The following is a 23,204-nucleotide window of genomic DNA, read 5'->3' as shown; positions in this document are numbered from 1 at the left end:
TTCGACTTTTGTTGTCTCTCCATGGAGTCGAACCAAAGACGAACCAGAGACCTTCTCTGCCCATAGTCCAAGTTTCTGCCACTCGACCACCGCCTCTCCTCATGCATCATCAAACTAGTAATCTACACATCACTCCATGCGTTGCTCCCTTAACTACAGATGGCCTGCGAATGTCATGGAGTTTTACAGTGAATTAGACAGTTTAGGTATGATTTTAATCTCCACACATCAGTGTTGTAAACAGTTCTCAAATTAATTATAGAATTATGTTTTCACACTGAGAGAAGTGGAAAGACTTGATTTGGACTGTTATCAATAGGTCTGTGGGAGATTATCACCTTGAATAGTACTGATGAGGTAGAAAGACATTTTATGTATTTGTACAATGTTGTATTTCTTTCAGCACTTTTATCAGAAGGGACTTAAAATATGTACATTTCACCATGAGGATATAAACCAAGACCACAGTACAACAGTTCTATCTGAAATCTGTTGTGCTTTATACACAACACAAAACATTCTTTAACAGTGCGTTTTTTCTCTTCATAGATGAAGAACTGCAGCACCTGATGTCCTCAGCAGCAACATGGTGGAGATCTGATTTGATACACTTTAGATAAGAACCCAGTGTTTTATATTTCTGCTTTGCCATAAGAGACAGAACATGGTCATCACAGCTGTGTCCTTCAGGCTCGTCTGTCCCTAATAAAATGATAGGAAACATGAAAGTGATCGTCATTATTGTAGAGGAAGAGTTACATATGAACAAAGTGTGTAATCTTATTTTCTGTGGATATTCAACTGTGTATTTGAATATGCTTTTGGATTAAAACGTGCACTACCATGACAATGAATGTTTTTAATGGAGCTATTTCACATTAAAAGTATTGCATTATAATTTAATACATTATGTATTATGTGCAATACTTTGATTGTTTTTAAGTAATGAAATCAGGTCTGTACCTGGAGTCAGTGTTCAGTCTGGTTGGATTCAAGTTGTGTGTCAAGTTGGACCTTCTAGAGGAACATGAAACCAATACACAGATATGTAAAGTCATACATGGGCCAGGTTAAGTAATTAACAGACTTTTAAATGGTAAAAATAAAATATTAGTTCAAAGTTAATCAGAGCATAATCATTTCAGATTAGGAAATAGGTAGTGCATATAAACCCACAACTCTGTATGACACTGTCTGTTCTAGTAAAGTTACAAGGCTATGACTTACTCATATTTAACAAAAGAATTCAGTGAAGTCTGTCTGAGATTAACGATTTAAATACTGAAGGTGGGAGACACGGTTATTTTTCACTGTAACACGTGACAGGACATCAACACCGTTACTCTGAATAAAGAGCCTTAAAAGACGTAGTGCTCCTTTGAACAGCTGCTCTTACAATGTGTAGCAAGTGCTAAATCTCCATTAGTATAATAGTAACAAAAATCACCCTTTACATAATTGAACATATATTTTCCATGTGAACCCCTTTAACACAGTTCAATTCAGGAGCAAAATATAATTTATACAGTATTTATTAGAGCTAGTATTAGTAAACAGATCAAACAAATGCAGTACAACACATCACACATCCACAGTGTCTCTTTTGCTTATCATCACAGTCAGTCAGAAGTGTCCGTTTAACTTACGTAGCAGTTGAGAGATGCTTCGTTGGAGGTAGCAGGAGCTAGCTCATAGCCAGTGCTGCTGTTGAGAGCGGCAGAGTTCACACAGGAAAAGACACGACGGACGGGGGAAAAAAGCTTTGAGTCCCACACTCTAACCTGCTGAGCGAACAACGTCCACAGTGACTCCGCCGCCGTCCTCTCATCCAGACTCGCCAACCGTTCTCCGGTTCTTCGTGATACACAGCTCCGCAGCTTGTGACGACGTAACTCATGAGGCGTTCACTTGCAGCTGTGTTAAATGCAGCTTCGTTTGTCATGGCGAGTTGAAGAAGTCTGCTGCAAAGCTATGAATAATCCGCATGATGAAAACTCACAGCAATGTTATGCCTACATTATCAATATATTGAGACCCATGTGACACAGTTTGACATGGTTTAGCAAAGTGAATGAGGAGAAATACATCCAAGTGTGAGACGTAACAAACCGAAAGCGGTCTCATGCTGCGTTCAGGGTAACTCTGTTAAAATGGGTTTCATAGGTCATGATGAGCTGATGAACTTTGATGCCACGCCATTAACAATCTGCATGATGAAAAGTCACAATAATGTTATGCCTACATTATCAATATCTTGAGACCAATTTGACACAGTTTGACATGGTTTAGTAAAGTGGCTGGAGGGAAATACATCAAAGAGTAAGATGACCAAAACAAGACATTTCCTGATGCCACCAGGGGGCGCTTTCCTTTTAAGTCATGATTTCTAGGTAGATGTCTTCCGGTCGCGACTCTTGTCTTATATGTGTAGTTTGGAGCCGATTGGACAAAATATGTCTAAGTTACAGAAGCTTGCTTATATTGGCGTTTAGTCGAACTTTGAGACCTCACCACGGTCACACGGTGTGATGAAAAGTTTAAATATTGATAACTTTAGATCTTCATCTTGTTTTGTAGAGTCTCATCTAATTTTTAAGTTGATCTGATGAAAGCTCTTCGAGTAGTACATAAAAACATAACACGTCTTAAAAACAAGACATTTCCTGTTGCCCCCAGGGGGCGCTGTGATTGTAAGTCACAATTTCTGCACCGATGTCTTCTGGTCGCGATTCTTGTCGTATGTGTCTAGTTTGGACTCAATTGGACAAAATATGTCTGAAATATGGAAGCTTGTGTTTTGATGGCGTTTCATCAAACTCTAACGCCACACCACGGTCAGACGGTTTTGCTAAAACGTAATCCTTCAATAACTTTAGATCTCCAATTTGTTGTGATGACGATCGTCTAAATTTGAAGTTGATCTGATGAAAGCTGTACGACAAGTACATCAAAGAAAAAATATGGAATATGACCGAAATGGCCACTAAAGTCAAACTGGCGGGCTTCCTGCTGCGTTATTCATAATGCACTGATGGACTTTTTTGTGCATCTTGTCATGAGACACAATAGTCTATGTTTTTTTTGAGGATCGGTGAATGCTAAATGAGGGGCTTTTCCGTAGGTGGCGCTCTTGAGCCATTTTGCCACGCCCTTTTCAAAATACTTCAGAAAACGTAAACTTGCGCACATTTGTAATTTACTGTACACTTTAGAAACTTTTTGAGCATGTTAAAGCCCTCAAAAAGCCAATTCACTGAGCGAAGAAAAATAATAATAACTAGGGCTACGTTGTAGCACTTGCGGGCCCGAGCACCCGCACGTTGAAGCCTGTTGCGGTCGGTGGAGAGAGCGATCGATGACCAAGCGCACATCATCGATCGAGCATGCACTTCTCCACGTTGCATGCGTTTTGCGCTCTGCGGCAGTAGGTTTGCCAGTAGGTGGCGCCATCACTATTATTACGCAAAGACATATATATCTGTTCATGTAGGCGCTCTGATGTAGTGTGAGCAATTTTGTGTCAATTGGACAATGTTAACACAACTTAATTTTCACACTGATCAGTAGGTGGCGCTATGACCCTGAACTAATATTTATATGTGGAGCTGTTCAGATCAGTATTGTGATCATAGGTCAGTAGTTTGGAGCCGGTTGGATAATGCAGAGTGGATTAACAAAGTACTTCCTGTTTCCTGGCGAATCAGTAGGTGGCGCTATGACACTGAGGAAATATTGACACATAGATCTGTTCAGGCTTGGACTCTGACCATGTGACAGAAGTTTTGTAGTGATAGGACAATGCACAGTGGAGTTATGATAACATCGTGTCCTTTGGCGAAGGAAAATCCTTCGCCGCACATCAATGTTTACACGGTTTGAGGAAACGTCACAATTCTGACCATGATCTAATGACTTGACTGATCTGATTTGAGCTGTATATTGTAAATCAGCCAGGAGCAGTTCATCAAAGTATAAAACATGTCACTTCCTGTAGCCACCAGGGGGCGCTGTAATTTCAAGTCATAATTTCTGTGTAGATGTCATCAGGATGGCACCCTTGTCTTACATGTCTAGTTTGGACTCGATTGGACAATGTATGTCCGAGATACAGAACCTCGTGTTTTGATGGCGTTTAATCAAACTCAAGACGCCACGCCACGGTCACACGGTGTGACGAAAGGTCAATCTCTTAATCACTTTTTATCTCCATCTTGTTGTGATGGCACTGATCTTAATTTGAAGTTAATCTGATGAAAGCCCTGGGACAAGTGCATCAAGTAAAAATGTGGAATATGGAAAAAAAATGGCCACTTAATCCAAAATGGCGGCCTCCCTGTTTGGTCAAGCATACCTATCCAAGATATTTTTTTGTTTGTTATGAAACGACACATGTCCCGATAGATTTGTATAAATGTCGGCCATCGTAGTGCCGGGGTTGCCCTATAGGGGGCGCTGGTCAGTTTTTTTGCCACGCCCATTTCTTAATACCATATGAATATCTTCAGGGGGGGGCTGTTGTTACACACATGTAGTTTGAGAGAGATAGAATCATGAACACTGAAGTTACAGCAATTTCGTGTTTCACGGCGAGTTGATGAACTTTAATGCCACGCCATTCATATGGCGTTTGACGAAAAGTCACGGTAATCTTATGTCTTCATTGTCAATGTCTTGGGACCCATTTGATACAGTTTGACATGGTTGAGGTCAGTGGATGAGGAGAAATTCATCCAAGTGTAAGACAAGCAAAAAACAAGACATTTCCTGTTGCCACCAGGGGGCGCTGCGGTTTTAAGTCATCATTTATGCATAGATGTCATCAGGCGGGGACTATTGTCTTACATGTCTAGTTTGGACTTGATTGGAACATGTATGTCCGAGATACAGATGCCCGTGTTTTGATGGCGTGTAACCAATTTTTAACGCCATGCCACGGTCACACGGTGTGATAAAAAAAAAATCCCTCAATCATTTTTTATCTCCATCTTGTTGTGATGACACTCATCTGAATTTGAAGTTGATCTGATGAAAGCCCTGGGACAAGTACGTAAAAGTAAAAATGTGGGATATTGCCAAAATGGCCACTAAAAGCAAAATGGCGGACTTCCTGTTGCGTTTTTCATAATGCTCCTTGAGACTTTTTTTCATGACTGGTCACGATACACCTATATCCAGATTTTGATGAAAATCCGTTATGTGGAAACCTAGGGGCTGGTTCCAGGGGGCGCTGTAGAGCCATTTTGCCACGCCCAATTCCAATTACTCCAGAATACTAAAATATCCGCAGACCTTGAATTTCCTGCAAAGTTTCATAACTTTTTGAGCATGTCTAGACCCTGAAAAAGCCCCCCAAAGGGAAATAATAATAACGAGCACCCGCACGTTGAAGCCTGTTGCGGTCGGTGGAGAGAGCGATCGATGACCAAGCGCACATCATCGATCGAGCATGCACTTCTCCACGTTGCATGCGTTTTGCGCTCTGCGGCAGTAGGTTTGCCAGTAGGTGGCGCCATCACTATTATTACGCACAGACATATAGATCTGTTCAAGTAGGCGCTCTGATGTAGCGTGAGAAATTTTGTGTCAATTGGACAATGTTTCCGCAACTTAATTTTCACACTGATCAATAGGTGGCGCTATGATCCTGAACTAATATTCATATATGGAGCTGTTCTGTTCAGGATTGTGATCATAGGTCAGTAGTTTGGAGCCGGTTGGATAATGCAGAGTGGATTAACAAAGTACTTCCTGTTTCCTGGCGAATCAGTAGGTGGCGCTATGACACTGAGGAAATATTGACACATAGAGCTGTTCAGGCTTGGACTCTTATCATGTGACAGAAGTTTTGTAGTGATAGGACAATGCACAGTGGAGTTATGATAACATCGTGTCCTTTGGCGAAGGAAAATCCTTCGCCGCACATCAATGTTTACACGGTTTGAGGAAACGTCACAATTCTGACCATGATCTAATGACTTGACTGATCTGATTTGAGCTGTATATTGTAAATCAGCCAGGAGCAGTTCATCAAAGTATAAAACATGTCACTTCCTGTAGCCACCAGGGGGCGCTGTAATTTCAAGTCATAATTTCTGTGTAGATGTCATCAGGATGGCACCCTTGTCTTACATGTCTAGTTTGGACTCGATTGGACAATGTATGTCCGAGATACAGAACCTCGTGTTTTGATGGCGTTTAATCAAACTCAAGACGCCACGCCACGGTCACACGGTGTGACGAAAGGTCAATCTCTTAATCACTTTTTATCTCCATCTTGTTGTGATGGCACTGATCTTAATTTGAAGTTAATCTGATGAAAGCCCTGGGACAAGTGCATCAAGTAAAAATGTGGAATATGGGAAAAAAATGGCCACTTAATCCAAAATGGCGGCCTCCCTGTTTGGTCAAGCATACCTATCCAAGATATTTTTTTGTTTGTTATGAAACGACACATGTCCCGATAGATTTGTATAAATGTCGGCCATCGTAGTGCCGGGGTTGCCCTATAGGGGGCGCTGGTCAGTTTTTTTGCCACGCCCATTTCTTAAAACCATATGAATATCTTCAGGGGGGGGCTGTTGTTACACAGATGTAGTTTGAGAGAGATAGAATCATGAACACTGAAGTTACAGCAATTTCGTGTTTCACGGCGAGTTGATGAACTTTAATGCCACGCCATTCATATGGCGTTTGACGAAAAGTCACGGTAATCTTATGTCTTCATTGTCAATGTCTTGGGACCCATTTGATACAGTTTGACATGGTTGAGGTCAGTGGATGAGGAGAAATTCATCCAAGTGTAAGACAAGCAAAAAACAAGACATTTCCTGTTGCCACCAGGGGGCGCTGCGGTTTTAAGTCATCATTTATGCATAGATGTCATCAGGCGGGGACTATTGTCTTACATGTCTAGTTTGGACTTGATTGGAACATGTATGTCCGAGATACAGATGCCCGTGTTTTGATGGCGTGTAACCAATTTTTAACGCCATGCCACGGTCACATGGTGTGATAAAAAAAAAATCCCTCAATCATTTTTTATCTCCATCTTGTTGTGATGACACTCATCTGAATTTGAAGTTGATCTGATGAAAGCCCTGGGACAAGTACGTAAAAGTAAAAATGTGGGATATTGCCAAAATGGCCACTAAAAGCAAAATGGCGGACTTCCTGTTGCGTTTTTCATAATGCTCCATGAGACTTTTTTTCATGACTGGTCACGATACACCTATATCCAGATTTTGATGAAAATCCGTTATGTGGAAACCTAGGGGCTGGTTCCAGGGGGCGCTGTAGAGCCATTTTGCCACGCCCAATTCCAATTACTCCAGAATACTAAAATATCCGCAGACCTTGAATTTCCTGCAAAGTTTCATAACTTTTTGAGCATGTCTAGACCCTGAAAAAGCCCCCCAAAGGGAAATAATAATAACTAGGGCTACGTTGTAGCACTTGCGGGCCCGAGCACCCGCACGTTGAAGCCTGTTGCGGTCGGTGGAGAGAGCGATCGATGAGCAAGCGCACATCATCGATCGAGCATGCACTTCTCCACGTTGCATGCGTTTTGCGCTCTGCGGCAGTAGGTTTGCCAGTAGGTGGCGCCATCACTATTATTACGCACAGACATATATATCTGTTCATGTAGGCGCTCTGATGTAGCGTGAGAAATTTTGTGTCAATTGGACAATGTTTCCGCAACTTAATTTTCACACTGATCAATAGGTGGCGCTATGATCCTGAACTAATATTCATATATGGAGCTGTTCTATTCAGGATTGTGATCATAGGTCAGTAGTTTGGAGCCGGTTGGATAATGCAGAGTGGATTAACAAAGTACTTCCTGTTTCCTGGCGAATCAGTAGGTGGCGCTATGACACTGAGGAAATATTGACACATAGAGCTGTTCAGGCTTGGACTCTGACCGTGTGACAGAAGTTTTGTAGTGATAGGACAATGCACAGTGGAGTTATGATAACATCGTGTCCTTTGGCGAAGGAAAATCCTTCGCCGCACATCAATGTTTACACGGTTTGAGGAAACGTCACAATTCTGACCATGATCTAATGACTTGACTGATCTGATTTGAGCTGTATATTGTAAATCAGCCAGGAGCAGTTCATCAAAGTATAAAACATGTCACTTCCTGTAGCCACCAGGGGGTGCTGTAATTTCAAGTCATAATTTCTGTGTAGATGTCATCAGGATGGCACCCTTGTCTTACATGTCTAGTTTGGACTCGATTGGACAATGTATGTCCGAGATACAGAACCTCGTGTTTTGATGGCGTTTAATCAAACTCAAGACGCCACGCCACGGTCACACGGTGTGACGAAAGGTCAATCTCTTAATCACTTTTTATCTCCATCTTGTTGTGATGGCACTGATCTTAATTTGAAGTTAATCTGATGAAAGCCCTGGGACAAGTGCATCCAGTAAAAATGTGGAATATGGAAAAAAAATGGCCACTTAATCCAAAATGGCGGCCTCCCTGTTTGGTCAAGCATACCTTTCCAAGATATTTTTTTGTTTGTTATGAAACGACACATGTCCCGATAGATTTGTATAAATGTCGGCCATCGTAGTGCCGGGGTTGCCCTATAGGGGGCGCTGGTCAGTTTTTTTGCCACGCCCATTTCTTAAAACCATATGAATATCTTCAGGGGGGGGCTGTTGTTACACACATGTAGTTTAAGAGAGATAGAATCATGAACACTGAAGTTACAGCAATTTCGTGTTTCACGGCGAGTTGATGAACTTTAATGCCACGCCATTCATATGGCGTTTGACGAAAAGTCACGGTAATCTTATGTCTTCATTGTCAATGTCTTGGGACCCATTTGATACAGTTTGACATGGTTGAGGTCAGTGGATGAGGAGAAATTCATCCAAGTGTAAGACAAGCAAAAAACAAGACATTTCCTGTTGCCACCAGGGGGCGCTGCGGTTTTAAGTCATCATTTATGCATAGATGTCATCAGGCGGGGACTATTGTCTTACATGTCTAGTTTGGACTTGATTGGAACATGTATGTCCGAGATACAGATGCCCGTGTTTTGATGGCGTGTAACCAATTTTTAACGCCATGCCACGGTCACACGGTGTGATAAAAAAAAAATCCCTCAATCATTTTTTATCTCCATCTTGTTGTGATGACACTCATCTGAATTTGAAGTTGATCTGATGAAAGCCCTGGGACAAGTACGTAAAAGTAAAAATGTGGGATATTGCCAAAATGGCCACTAAAAGCAAAATGGCGGACTTCCTGTTGCGTTTTTCATAATGCTCCATGAGACTTTTTTTCATGACTGGTCACGATACACCTATATCCAGATTTTGATGAAAATCCGTTATGTGGAAACCTAGGGGCTGGTTCCAGGGGGCGCTGTAGAGCCATTTTGCCACGCCCAATTCCAATTACTCCAGAATACTAAAATATCCGCAGACCTTGAATTTCCTGCAAAGTTTCATAACTTTTTGAGCATGTCTAGACCCTGAAAAAGCCCCCCAAAGGGAAATAATAATAATAATAATAATAAAAATCCTTACAGATTCAATAGGGCCTCTCACCATTCGGTGCTCGGGCCCTAATAATAAAAATCCTTACAGATTCAATAGGGCCTCTCACCATTCGGTGCTCGGGCCCTAACTAGGGCTACGTTGTAGCACTAACGGGCCCGAGCACAGGCAATTTCAAGTCTGTTGCGGTCGGGGAAGAGAGAACGTTCGATGACCAAGCGCTCGTCTCCACATTGCCTGCGTTTGCCCTGTGCGGCAAGGAAGATCGCTCCACTTCTTCTGGCCAGCCGCTGGTGCTGAACTAGAGGTAAGTAACCTTGAAACTATCCAACATAACCTATTGCTTTATCTATCATCATATGCTTACATGCCTCAAGTTTTTTGTAATATGTAATTGTTATAAAAGTTACCGTTTATTTACCACGTCTAATGAACAGATTGAAGCAAGATAACTCGACAGTCTTGTTTTGGTTGTGACATTATTTTTTTTAATGAGTTACTATCAATACGCTACACGTGTACGTTTCATGTGATAGTAACTGTTTCACCAATATTCTGATACAGGATGGTATATCCGCCATTACTATTTTCACATTGTTTATTTAGTCTGTCATGGAGTTGTAGAGTGAATTAGACAGTAGTGATAACATTATAATGTCCACACATCAGTGTTGTAAACACTTCTCCAATTAATTATATAATTATGTTTTCACACTGAGGGAAGTGGAGAGACTTGATGTGGACTGTTATCAACAGCTCTGTGGGAGATCATCACCTTGAATATTACAGATGAGGTAGAAAGACATTTTATCTATGTGTACAATGTTGTATTTCTTTGTCACGTTTTATGAAAAGCGATTTAAAGTATGTGCATTTAACCATTAGGATACAAACCCAGACCCTAGTACATCGGTTCTAGCTGAAATAAGTAGTGCTTCATAAACAACACAAAACATTCATAACAGTACGCTTCTGCTCCTCATTAATGCAGCTCCTGATGTCCCCAGCAGCAACATGGTGGAGATCTGCAGCTTCATGCTGGTCAACTGGAAGACAACTGATTAAGATTAAAAGATTAAGATTAAAATCCATTTATTCATCCCAAACACATGCACAGACATGCAAAGGCACACTCATGCAGGTAGGGAAATTTAATCGCTGCTTTTTACCCATCTGGTGCAGGACACACAGAGCAGTGAGCGACCATGTACGGCGCTCGGGGGAGCAGATGTTGGGGGAGTGAGGTGCCTTGCTCATGGGCACTAGAGAGGGTAGGGAGACTCTTGGATTTTTGGACAGATCAATCCAGGTGCGACTTTTGTTGTCTCTCCATGGAGTCGAACCAAAGACGAACCAGAGACCTTCTCTGCCCATAGTCCAAGTTTCTGCCACTCGACCACCGCCTCTCCTCATGCATCATCAAACTAGTAATCTACACATCACTCCATGCGTTGCTCCCTTAACTACAGATGGCCTGCGAATGTCATGGAGTTTTACAGTGAATTAGACAGTTTAGGTATGATTTTAATCTCCACACATCAGTGTTGTAAACAGTTCTCAAATTAATTATAGAATTATGTTTTCACACTGAGAGAAGTGGAAAGACTTGATTTGGACTGTTATCAATAGGTCTGTGGGAGATTATCACCTTGAATAGTACTGATGAGGTAGAAAGACATTTTATGTATTTGTACAATGTTGTATTTCTTTCAGCACTTTTATCAGAAGGGACTTAAAATATGTACATTTCACCATGAGGATATAAACCAAGACCACAGTACAACAGTTCTATCTGAAATCTGTTGTGCTTTATACACAACACAAAACATTCTTTAACAGTGCGTTTTTTCTCTTCATAGATGAAGAACTGCAGCACACTGATGTCCTCAGCAGCAACATGGTGGAGATCTGATTTGAAACACTTTAGATAAGAACCCAGTGTTTTATATTTCTGCTTTGCCATAAGAGACAGAACATGGTCATCACAGCTGTGTCCTTCAGGCTCGTCTGTCCCTAATAAAATGATAGGAAACATGAAAGTGATCGTCATTATTGTAGAGGAAGAGTTACATATGAACAAAGTGTGTCATCTTATTTTCTGTGGATATTCAACTGTGTATTTGAATATGCTTTTGGATTAAAACGTGCACTACCATGACAATGAATGTTTTTAATGGAGCTATTTCACATTAAAAGTATTGCATTATAATTTAATACATTATGTATTATGTGCAATACTTTGATTGTTTTTAAGTAATGAAATCAGGTCTGTACCTGGAGTCAGTGTTCAGTCTGGTTGGATTCAAGTTGTGTGTCAAGTTGGACCTTCTAGAGGAACATGAAACCAATACACAGATATGTAAAGTCATACATGGGCCAGGTTAAGTAATTAACAGACTTTTAAATGGTAAAAATAAAATATTAGTTCAAAGTTAATCAGAGCATAATCATTTCAGATTAGGAAATAGGTAGTGCATATAAGCCCACAACTCTGTATGACACTGTCTGTTCTAGTAAAGGTACAAGGCTATGACTTACTCATATTTAACAAAAGAATTCAGTGTAGTCAGTCTGAGATTAACGATTTAAATACTGAAGGTGGGAGACACGGTTATTTTTCACTGTAACACGTGACAGGACATCAACACCGTGACTCTGAATAAAGAGCCTTAAAAGACGTAGTGCTCCTTTGAACAGCTGCTCTTACAATGTGTAGCAAGTGCTAAATCTCCATTAGTATAATAGTAACAAAAATCACCCTTTACATAATTGAACATATATTTTCCATGTGAACCCCTTTAACACAGTTCAATTCAGGAGCAAAATATAATTTATACAGTATTTATTAGAGCTAGTATTAGTAAACAGATCAAACAAATGCAGTACAACACATCACACATCCACAGTGTCTCTTTTGCTTATCATCACAGTCAGTCAGAAGTGTCCGTTTAACTTACGTAGCAGTTGAGAGATGCTTCGTTGGAGGTAGCAGGAGCTAGCTCATAGCCAGTGCTGCTGTTGAGAGCGGCAGAGTTCACACAGGAAAAGACACAACGGGAGAGGGGACAAAAACCTTTGAGTCCCACACTCTAACCTGCTGAGCGAACAACGTCCACAGTGACTCCGCCGCCGTCCTCTCATCCAGACTCGCCAACCGTTCTCCGGTTCTTCGTGATACACAGCTCCGCAGCTTGTGACGACGTAACTCATGAGGCGTTCACTTGCAGCTGTGTTAAATGCAGCTTCGTTTGTCATGGCGAGTTGAAGAAGTCTGCTGCAAAGCTATGAATAATCCGCATGATGAAAACTCACAGCAATGTTATGCCTACATTATCAATATATTGAGACCCATGTGACACAGTTTGACATGGTTTAGCAAAGTGAATGAGGAGAAATACATCCAAGTGTGAGACGTAACAAACCGAAAGCGGTCTCATGCTGCGTTCAGGGTAACTCTGTTAAAATGGGTTTCATAGGTCATGATGAGCTGATGAACTTTGATGCCACACCATTAACAATCTGCATGATGAAAAGTCACAATAATGTTATGCCTACATTATCAATATCTTGAGACCAATTTGACACAGTTTGACATGGTTTAGTAAAGTGGCTGGAGGGAAATACATCAAAGAGTAAGATGACCAAAACAAGACATTTCCTGATGCCACCAGGGGGCGCTTTCCTTTTAAGTCATGATTTCTAGGTAGATGTCTTCCGGTCGCGACTCTTGTCTTATATGTGTAGTTTGGAGTCGATTGGACAAAATATGTCTAAGTTACAGAAGCTCGCTTATATTGGCGTTTAGTCGAACTTTGAGACCTCACCACGGTCACACGGTATGATGAAAAGTTTAAATTCTGATAACTTTAGATCTTCATCTTGTTTTGTAGAGTCTCATCTAATTTTTAAGTTGATCTGATGAAAGCTGTCTGAGTAGTACATAAAAACATAACACGTACCAAAATAAGACATTTCGCGTTACCACCAGGGGGCGCTGTGATTGTAAGTCACAATTTCTGCACCCATGTCTTCTGGTGGCGACTCTTGTCGAATGTGTCTAGTTTGGACTCAATTGGACAAAATATGTCTGAAATATGGAAGCTTGTGTTTTGATGGCGTTTCATCAAACTTTAACGCCACACCACGGTCAGACGGTTTTGCTAAAACGTAATCCTTCAATAACTTTAGATCTCCAATTTGTTGTGATGACGATCGTCTAAATTTGAAGTTGATCTGATGAAAGCTGTACGACAAGTACATCAAAGAAAAAATATGGAATATGACCAAAATGGCCACTAAAGTCAAACTGGCGGGCTTCCTGTTGCGTTATTCATAATGCACTGATGGACTTTTTTGTGCATCTAGTCATGATACACAATAATCTTTGTTTTTTTTGAGGATCGGTGAATGCTAAATGAGGGGCTTTTCCGTAGGTGGCGCTCTTGAGCCATTTTGCCACGCCCTTTTCAAAATACTCCAGAATACGTAATTTTACGCCGCCTTCGAATTTACTGCAAACTCCTACAACTTTTTGAGCACATTAAAGCCCTCAAAAAGCCAATTCATTTAAGCTAAGAAAAATAATAATAACTAGGGCTACGTTGTAGCACTAACGGGCCCGAGCACAGGCAATTTCAAGTCTGTTGCGGTCGGGGAAGAGAGAACGTTCGATGACCAAGCGCTCGTCTCCACATTGCCTGCGTTTGCCCTGTGCGGCAAGGAAGATCGCTCCACTTCTTCTGGCCAGCCGCTGGTGCTGAACTAGAGGTAAGTAACCTTGAAACTATCCAACATAACCTATTGCTTTATCTATCATCATATGCTTACATGCCTCAAGTTTTTTGTAATATGTAATTGTTATAAAAGTTACCGTTTATTTATCACGTCTAATGAACAGATTGAAGCAAGATAACTCGACAGTCTTGTTTTGGTTGTGACATTATTTTTTTTAATGAGTTACTATCAATACGCTACACGTGTACGTTTCATGTGATAGTAACTGTTTCACCAATATTCTGATACAGGATGGTATATCCGCCATTACTATTTTCACATCGTTTATTTAGTCTGTCATGGAGTTGTAGAGTGAATTAGACAGTAGTGATAACATTATAATGTCCACACATCAGTGTTGTAAACACTTCTCCAATTAATTATATAATTATGTTTTCACACTGAGGGAAGTGGAGAGACTTGATGTGGACTGTTATCAACAGCTCTGTGGGAGATCATCACCTTGAATATTACAGATGAGGTAGAAAGACATTTTATCTATGTGTACAATGTTGTATTTCTTTGTCACGTTTTATCAAAAGCGATTTAAAGTATGTGCATTTAACCATTAGGATACAAACCCAGACCCTAGTACATCGGTTCTAGCTGAAATAAGTAGTGCTTCATAAACAACACAAAACATTCATAACAGTACGCTTCTGCTCCTCATTAATGCAGCTCCTGATGTCCCCAGCAGCAACATGGTGGAGATCTGCAGCTTCATGCTGGTCAACTGGAAGACAACTGATTAAGATTAAAAGATTAAGATTAAAATCCATGTATTCATCCAAAACACATGCACAGACATGCAAAGGCACACTCATGCAGGTAGGGACATTTAATCGCTGCTTTTTACCCATCTGGTGCAGGACACACAGAGCAGTGAGCGACCATGTACGGCACTCGGGGGAGCAGATGTTGGGGGAGTGAGGTGCCTTGCTCATGGGCACTAGAGAGGGTAGGGAGACTCTTGGATTTTTGGACAGATCAATCCAGGTGCGACTTTTGTTGTCTCTCCATGGAGTCGAACCAAAGACGAACCAGAGACCTTCTCTGCCCATAGTCCAAGTTTCTGCCACTCGACCACCGCCTCTCCTCATGCATCATCAAACTAGTAATCTACACATCACTCCATGCGTTGCTCCCTTAACTACAGATGGCCTGCGAATGTCATGGAGTTTTACAGTGAATTAGACAGTTTAGGTATGATTTTAATCTCCACACATCAGTGTTGTAAACAGTTCTCAAATTAATTATAGAATTATGTTTTCACACTGAGAGAAGTGGAAAGACTTGATTTGGACTGTTATCAATAGGTCTGTGGGAGATTATCACCTTGAATAGTACTGATGAGGTAGAAAGACATTTTATGTATTTGTACAATGTTGTATTTCTTTCAGCACTTTTATCAGAAGGGACTTAAAATATGTACATTTCACCATGAGGATATAAACCAAGACCACAGTACAACAGTTCTATCTGAAATCTGTTGTGCTTTATACACAACACAAAACATTCTTTAACAGTGCGTTTTTTCTCTTCATAGATGAAGAACTGCAGCACCTGATGTCCTCAGCAGCAACATGGTGGAGATCTGATTTGATACACTTTAGATAAGAACCCAGTGTTTTATATTTCTGCTTTGCCATAAGAGACAGAACATGGTCATCACAGCTGTGTCCTTCAGGCTCGTCTGTCCCTAATAAAATGATAGGAAACATGAAAGTGATCGTCATTATTGTAGAGGAAGAGTTACATATGAACAAAGTGTGTAATCTTATTTTCTGTGGATATTCAACTGTGTATTTGAATATGCTTTTGGATTAAAACGTGCACTACCATGACAATGAATGTTTTTAATGGAGCTATTTCACATTAAAAGTATTGCATTATAATTTAATACATTATGTATTATGTGCAATACTTTGATTGTTTTTAAGTAATGAAATCAGGTCTGTACCTGGAGTCAGTGTTCAGTCTGGTTGGATTCAAGTTGTGTGTCAAGTTGGACCTTCTAGAGGAACATGAAACCAATACACAGATATGTAAAGTCATACATGGGCCAGGTTAAGTAATTAACAGACTTTTAAATGGTAAAAATAAAATATTAGTTCAAAGTTAATCAGAGCATAATCATTTCAGATTAGGAAATAGGTAGTGCATATAAACCCACAACTCTGTATGACACTGTCTGTTCTAGTAAAGTTACAAGGCTATGACTTACTCATATTTAACAAAATAATTCAGTGAAGTCTGTCTGAGATTAACGATTTAAATACTGAAGGTGGGAGACACGGTTATTTTTCACTGTAACACGTGACAGGACATCAACACCGTGACTCTGAATAAAGAGCCTTAAAAGACGTAGTGCTCCTTTGAACAGCTGCTCTTACAATGTGTAGCAAGTGCTAAATCTCCATTAGTATAATAGTAACAAAAATCACCCTTTACATAATTGAACATATATTTTCCATGTGAACCCCTTTAACACAGTTCAATTCAGGAGCAAAATATAATTTATACAGTATTTATTAGAGCTAGTATTAGTAAACAGATCAAACAAATGCAGTACAACACATCACACATCCACAGTGTCTCTTTTGCTTATCATCACAGTCAGTCAGAAGTGTCCGTTTAACTTACGTAGCAGTTGAGAGATGCTTCGTTGGAGGTAGCAGGAGCTAGCTCATAGCCAGTGCTGCTGTTGAGAGCGGCAGAGTTCACACAGGAAAAGACACGACGGACGGGGGAAAAAAGCTTTGAGTCCCACACTCTAACCTGCTGAGCGAACAACGTCCACAGTGACTCCGCCGCCGTCCTCTCATCCAGACTCGCCAACCGTTCTCCGGTTCTTCGTGATACACAGCTCCGCAGCTTGTGACGACGTAACTCATGAGGCGTTCACTTGCAGCTGTGTTAAATGCAGCTTCGTTTGTCATGGCGAGTTGAAGAAGTCTGCTGCAAAGCTATGAATAATCCGCATGATGAAAACTCACAGCAATGTTATGCCTACATTATCAATATATTGAGACCCATGTGACACAGTTTGACATGGTTTAGCAAAGTGAATGAGGAGAAATACATCCAAGTGTGAGACGTAACAAACCGAAAGCGGTCTCATGCTGCGTTCAGGGTAACTCTGTTAAAATGGGTTTCATAGGTCATGATGAGCTGATGAACTTTGATGCCACGCCATTAACAATCTGCATGATGAAAAGTCACAATAATGTTATGCCTACATTATCAATATCTTGAGACCAATTTGACACAGTTTGACATGGTTTAGTAAAGTGGCTGGAGGGAAATACATCAAAGAGTAAGATGACCAAAACAAGACATTTCCTGATGCCACCAGGGGGCGCTTTCCTTTTAAGTCATGATTTCTAGGTAGATGTCTTCCGGTCGCGACTCTTGTCTTATATGTGTAGTTTGGAGTCGATTGGACAAAATATGTCTAAGTTACAGAAGCTCGCTTATATTGGCGTTTAGTCGAACTTTGAGACCTCACCACGGTCACACGGTATGATGAAAAGTTTAAATTCTGATAACTTTAGATCTTCATCTTGTTTTGTAGAGTCTCATCTAATTTTTAAGTTGATCTGATGAAAGCTGTCTGAGTAGTACATAAAAACATAACACGTACCAAAATAAGACATTTCGCGTTACCACCAGGGGGCGCTGTGATTGTAAGTCACAATTTCTGCACCCATGTCTTCTGGTGGCGACTCTTGTCGAATGTGTCTAGTTTGGACTCAATTGGACAAAATATGTCTGAAATATGGAAGCTTGTGTTTTGATGGCGTTTCATCAAACTTTAACGCCACACCACGGTCAGACGGTTTTGCTAAAACGTAATCCTTCAATAACTTTAGATCTCCAATTTGTTGTGATGACGATCGTCTAAATTTGAAGTTGATCTGATGAAAGCTGTACGACAAGTACATCAAAGAAAAAATATGGAATATGACCAAAATGGCCACTAAAGTCAAACTGGCGGGCTTCCTGTTGCGTTATTCATAATGCACTGATGGACTTTTTTGTGCATCTAGTCATGATACACAATAATCTTTGTTTTTTTTGAGGATCGGTGAATGCTAAATGAGGGGCTTTTCCGTAGGTGGCGCTCTTGAGCCATTTTGCCACGCCCTTTTCAAAATACTCCAGAATACGTAATTTTACGCCGCCTTCGAATTTACTGCAAACTCCTACAACTTTTTGAGCACATTAAAGCCCTCAAAAAGCCAATTCATTTAAGCTAAGAAAAATAATAATAATAATAATAATAATCATTTCAATTTCAATAGGGCCTCCCACCGATTTCGGTGCTCGGGCCCTAACTAGGGCTACGTTGTAGCACTAACGGGCCCGAGCACAGGCAATTTCAAGTCTGTTGCGGTCGGGGAAGAGAGAACGTTCACTGACCAAGCGCTCGTCTCCACATTGCCTGCGTTTGCCCTGTGCGGCAAGGAAGATCGCTCCACTTCTTCTGGCCAGCCGCTGGTGCTGAACTAGAGGTAAGTAACCTTGAAACTATCCAACATAACATATTGCTTTATCTATCATCATATGCTTACATGCCTCAAGTTTTTTGTAATATGTAATTGTTATAAAAGTTACCGTTTATTTATCACGTCTAATGAACAGATTGAAGCAAGATAACTCGACAGTCTTGTTTTGGTTGTGACATTATTTTTTTTAATGAGTTACTATCAATACGCTACACGTGTACGTTTCATGTGATAGTAACTGTTTCACCAATATTCTGATACAGGATGGTATATCCGCCATTACTATTTTCACATTGTTTATTTAGTCTGTCATGGAGTTGTAGAGTGAATTAGACAGTAGTGATAACATTATAATGTCCACACATCAGTGTTGTAAACACTTCTCCAATTAATTATATAATTATGTTTTCACACTGAGGGAAGTGGAGAGACTTGATGTGGACTGTTATCAACAGCTCTGTGGGAGATCATCACCTTGAATATTACAGATGAGGTAGAAAGACATTTTATCTATGTGTACAATGTTGTATTTCTTTGTCACGTTTTATCAAAAGCGATTTAAAGTATGTGCATTTAACCATTAGGATACAAACCCAGACCCTAGTACATCGGTTCTAGCTGAAATAAGTAGTGCTTCATAAACAACACAAAACATTCATAACAGTACGCTTCTGCTCCTCATTAATGCAGCTCCTGATGTCCCCAGCAGCAACATGGTGGAGATCTGCAGCTTCATGCTGGTCAACTGGAAGACAACTGATTAAGATTAAAAGATTAAGATTAAAATCCATGTATTCATCCAAAACACATGCACAGACATGCAAAGGCACACTCATGCAGGTAGGGACATTTAATCGCTGCTTTTTACCCATCTGGTGCAGGACACACAGAGCAGTGAGCGACCATGTACGGCACTCGGGGGAGCAGATGTTGGGGGAGTGAGGTGCCTTGCTCATGGGCACTAGAGAGGGTAGGGAGACTCTTGGATTTTTGGACAGATCAATCCAGGTGCGACTTTTGTTGTCTCTCCATGGAGTCGAACCAAAGACGAACCAGAGACCTTCTCTGCCCATAGTCCAAGTTTCTGCCACTCGACCACCGCCTCTCCTCATGCATCATCAAACTAGTAATCTACACATCACTCCATGCGTTGCTCCCTTAACTACAGATGGCCTGCGAATGTCATGGAGTTTTACAGTGAATTAGACAGTTTAGGTATGATTTTAATCTCCACACATCAGTGTTGTAAACAGTTCTCAAATTAATTATAGAATTATGTTTTCACACTGAGAGAAGTGGAAAGACTTGATTTGGACTGTTATCAATAGGTCTGTGGGAGATTATCACCTTGAATAGTACTGATGAGGTAGAAAGACATTTTATGTATTTGTACAATGTTGTATTTCTTTCAGCACTTTTATCAGAAGGGACTTAAAATATGTACATTTCACCATGAGGATATAAACCAAGACCACAGTACAACAGTTCTATCTGAAATCTGTTGTGCTTTATACACAACACAAAACATTCTTTAACAGTGCGTTTTTTCTCTTCATAGATGAAGAACTGCAGCACCTGATGTCCTCAGCAGCAACATGGTGGAGATCTGATTTGATACACTTTAGATAAGAACCCAGTGTTTTATATTTCTGCTTTGCCATAAGAGACAGAACATGGTCATCACAGCTGTGTCCTTCAGGCTCGTCTGTCCCTAATAAAATGATAGGAAACATGAAAGTGATCGTCATTATTGTAGAGGAAGAGTTACATATGAACAAAGTGTGTAATCTTATTTTCTGTGGATATTCAACTGTGTATTTGAATATGCTTTTGGATTAAAACGTGCACTACCATGACAATGAATGTTTTTAATGGAGCTATTTCACATTAAAAGTATTGCATTATAATTTAATACATTATGTATTATGTGCAATACTTTGATTGTTTTTAAGTAATGAAATCAGGTCTGTACCTGGAGTCAGTGTTCAGTCTGGTTGGATTCAAGTTGTGTGTCAAGTTGGACCTTCTAGAGGAACATGAAACCAATACACAGATATGTAAAGTCATACATGGGCCAGGTTAAGTAATTAACAGACTTTTAAATGGTAAAAATAAAATATTAGTTCAAAGTTAATCAGAGCATAATCATTTCAGATTAGGAAATAGGTAGTGCATATAAACCCACAACTCTGTATGACACTGTCTGTTCTAGTAAAGTTACAAGGCTATGACTTACTCATATTTAACAAAAGAATTCAGTGAAGTCTGTCTGAGATTAACGATTTAAATACTGAAGGTGGGAGACACGGTTATTTTTCACTGTAACACGTGACAGGACATCAACACCGTGACTCTGAATAAAGAGCCTTAAAAGACGTAGTGCTCCTTTGAACAGCTGCTCTTACAATGTGTAGCAAGTGCTAAATCTCCATTAGTATAATAGTAACAAAAATCACCCTTTACATAATTGAACATATATTTTCCATGTGAACCCCTTTAACACAGTTCAATTCAGGAGCAAAATATAATTTATACAGTATTTATTAGAGCTAGTATTAGTAAACAGATCAAACAAATGCAGTACAACACATCACACATCCACAGTGTCTCTTTTGCTTATCATCACAGTCAGTCAGAAGTGTCCGTTTAACTTACGTAGCAGTTGAGAGATGCTTCGTTGGAGGTAGCAGGAGCTAGCTCATAGCCAGTGCTGCTGTTGAGAGCGGCAGAGTTCACACAGGAAAAGACACGACGGACGGGGGAAAAAACCTTTGAGTCCCACACTCTAACCTGCTGAGCGAACAACGTCCACAGTGACTCCGCCGCCGTCCTCTCATCCAGACTCGCCAACCGTTCTCCGGTTCTTCGTGATACACAGCTCCGCAGCTTGTGACAACGTAACTCATGAGGCGTTCACTTGCAGCTGTGTTAAATGCAGCTTCGTTTGTCATGGCGAGTTGAAGAAGTCTGCTGCAAAGCTATGAATAATCCGCATGATGAAAACTCACAGCAATGTTATGCCTACATTATCAATATATTGAGACCCATGTGACACAGTTTGACATGGTTTAGCAAAGTGAATGAGGAGAAATACATCCAAGTGTGAGACGTAACAAACCGAAAGCGGTCTCATGCTGCGTTCAGGGTAACTCTGTTAAAATGGGTTTCATAGGTCATGATGAGCTGATGAACTTTGATGCCACGCCATTAACAATCTGCATGATGAAAAGTCACAATAATGTTATGCCTACATTATCAATATCTTGAGACCAATTTGACACAGTTTGACATGGTTTAGTAAAGTGGCTGGAGGGAAATACATCAAAGAGTAAGATGACCAAAACAAGACATTTCCTGATGCCACCAGGGGGCGCTTTCCTTTTAAGTCATGATTTCTAGGTAGATGTCTTCCGGTCGCGACTCTTGTCTTATATGTGTAGTTTGGAGTCGATTGGACAAAATATGTCTAAGTTACAGAAGCTCGCTTATATTGGCGTTTAGTCGAACTTTGAGACCTCACCACGGTCACACGGTATGATGAAAAGTTTAAATTCTGATAACTTTAGATCTTCATCTTGTTTTGTAGAGTCTCATCTAATTTTTAAGTTGATCTGATGAAAGCTGTCTGAGTAGTACATAAAAACATAACACGTACCAAAATAAGACATTTCGCGTTACCACCAGGGGGCGCTGTGATTGTAAGTCACAATTTCTGCACCCATGTCTTCTGGTGGCGACTCTTGTCGAATGTGTCTAGTTTGGACTCAATTGGACAAAATATGTCTGAAATATGGAAGCTTGTGTTTTGATGGCGTTTCATCAAACTTTAACGCCACACCACGGTCAGACGGTTTTGCTAAAACGTAATCCTTCAATAACTTTAGATCTCCAATTTGTTGTGATGACGATCGTCTAAATTTGAAGTTGATCTGATGAAAGCTGTACGACAAGTACATCAAAGAAAAAATATGGAATATGACCAAAATGGCCACTAAAGTCAAACTGGCGGGCTTCCTGTTGCGTTATTCATAATGCACTGATGGACTTTTTTGTGCATCTAGTCATGATACACAATAATCTTTGTTTTTTTTGAGGATCGGTGAATGCTAAATGAGGGGCTTTTCCGTAGGTGGCGCTCTTGAGCCATTTTGCCACGCCCTTTTCAAAATACTCCAGAATACGTAATTTTACGCCGCCTTCGAATTTACTGCAAACTCCTACAACTTTTTGAGCACATTAAAGCCCTCAAAAAGCCAATTCATTTAAGCTAAGAAAAATAATAATAATAATAACTAGGGCTACGTTGTAGCACTAACGGGCCCGAGCACAGGCAATTTCAAGTCTGTTGCGGTCGGGGAAGAGAGAACGTTCGATGACCAAGCGCTCGTCTCCACATTGCCTGCGTTT

This window comes from Platichthys flesus, chromosome 13 (assembly GCF_949316205.1).
Source record: "Platichthys flesus chromosome 13, fPlaFle2.1, whole genome shotgun sequence".
Classification (NCBI taxonomy): Eukaryota; Metazoa; Chordata; class Actinopteri; order Pleuronectiformes; family Pleuronectidae; genus Platichthys; species Platichthys flesus.
The sequence above is the reverse complement of the archived record's forward strand: the minus strand, read 5'-3'. Positions refer to the sequence as shown.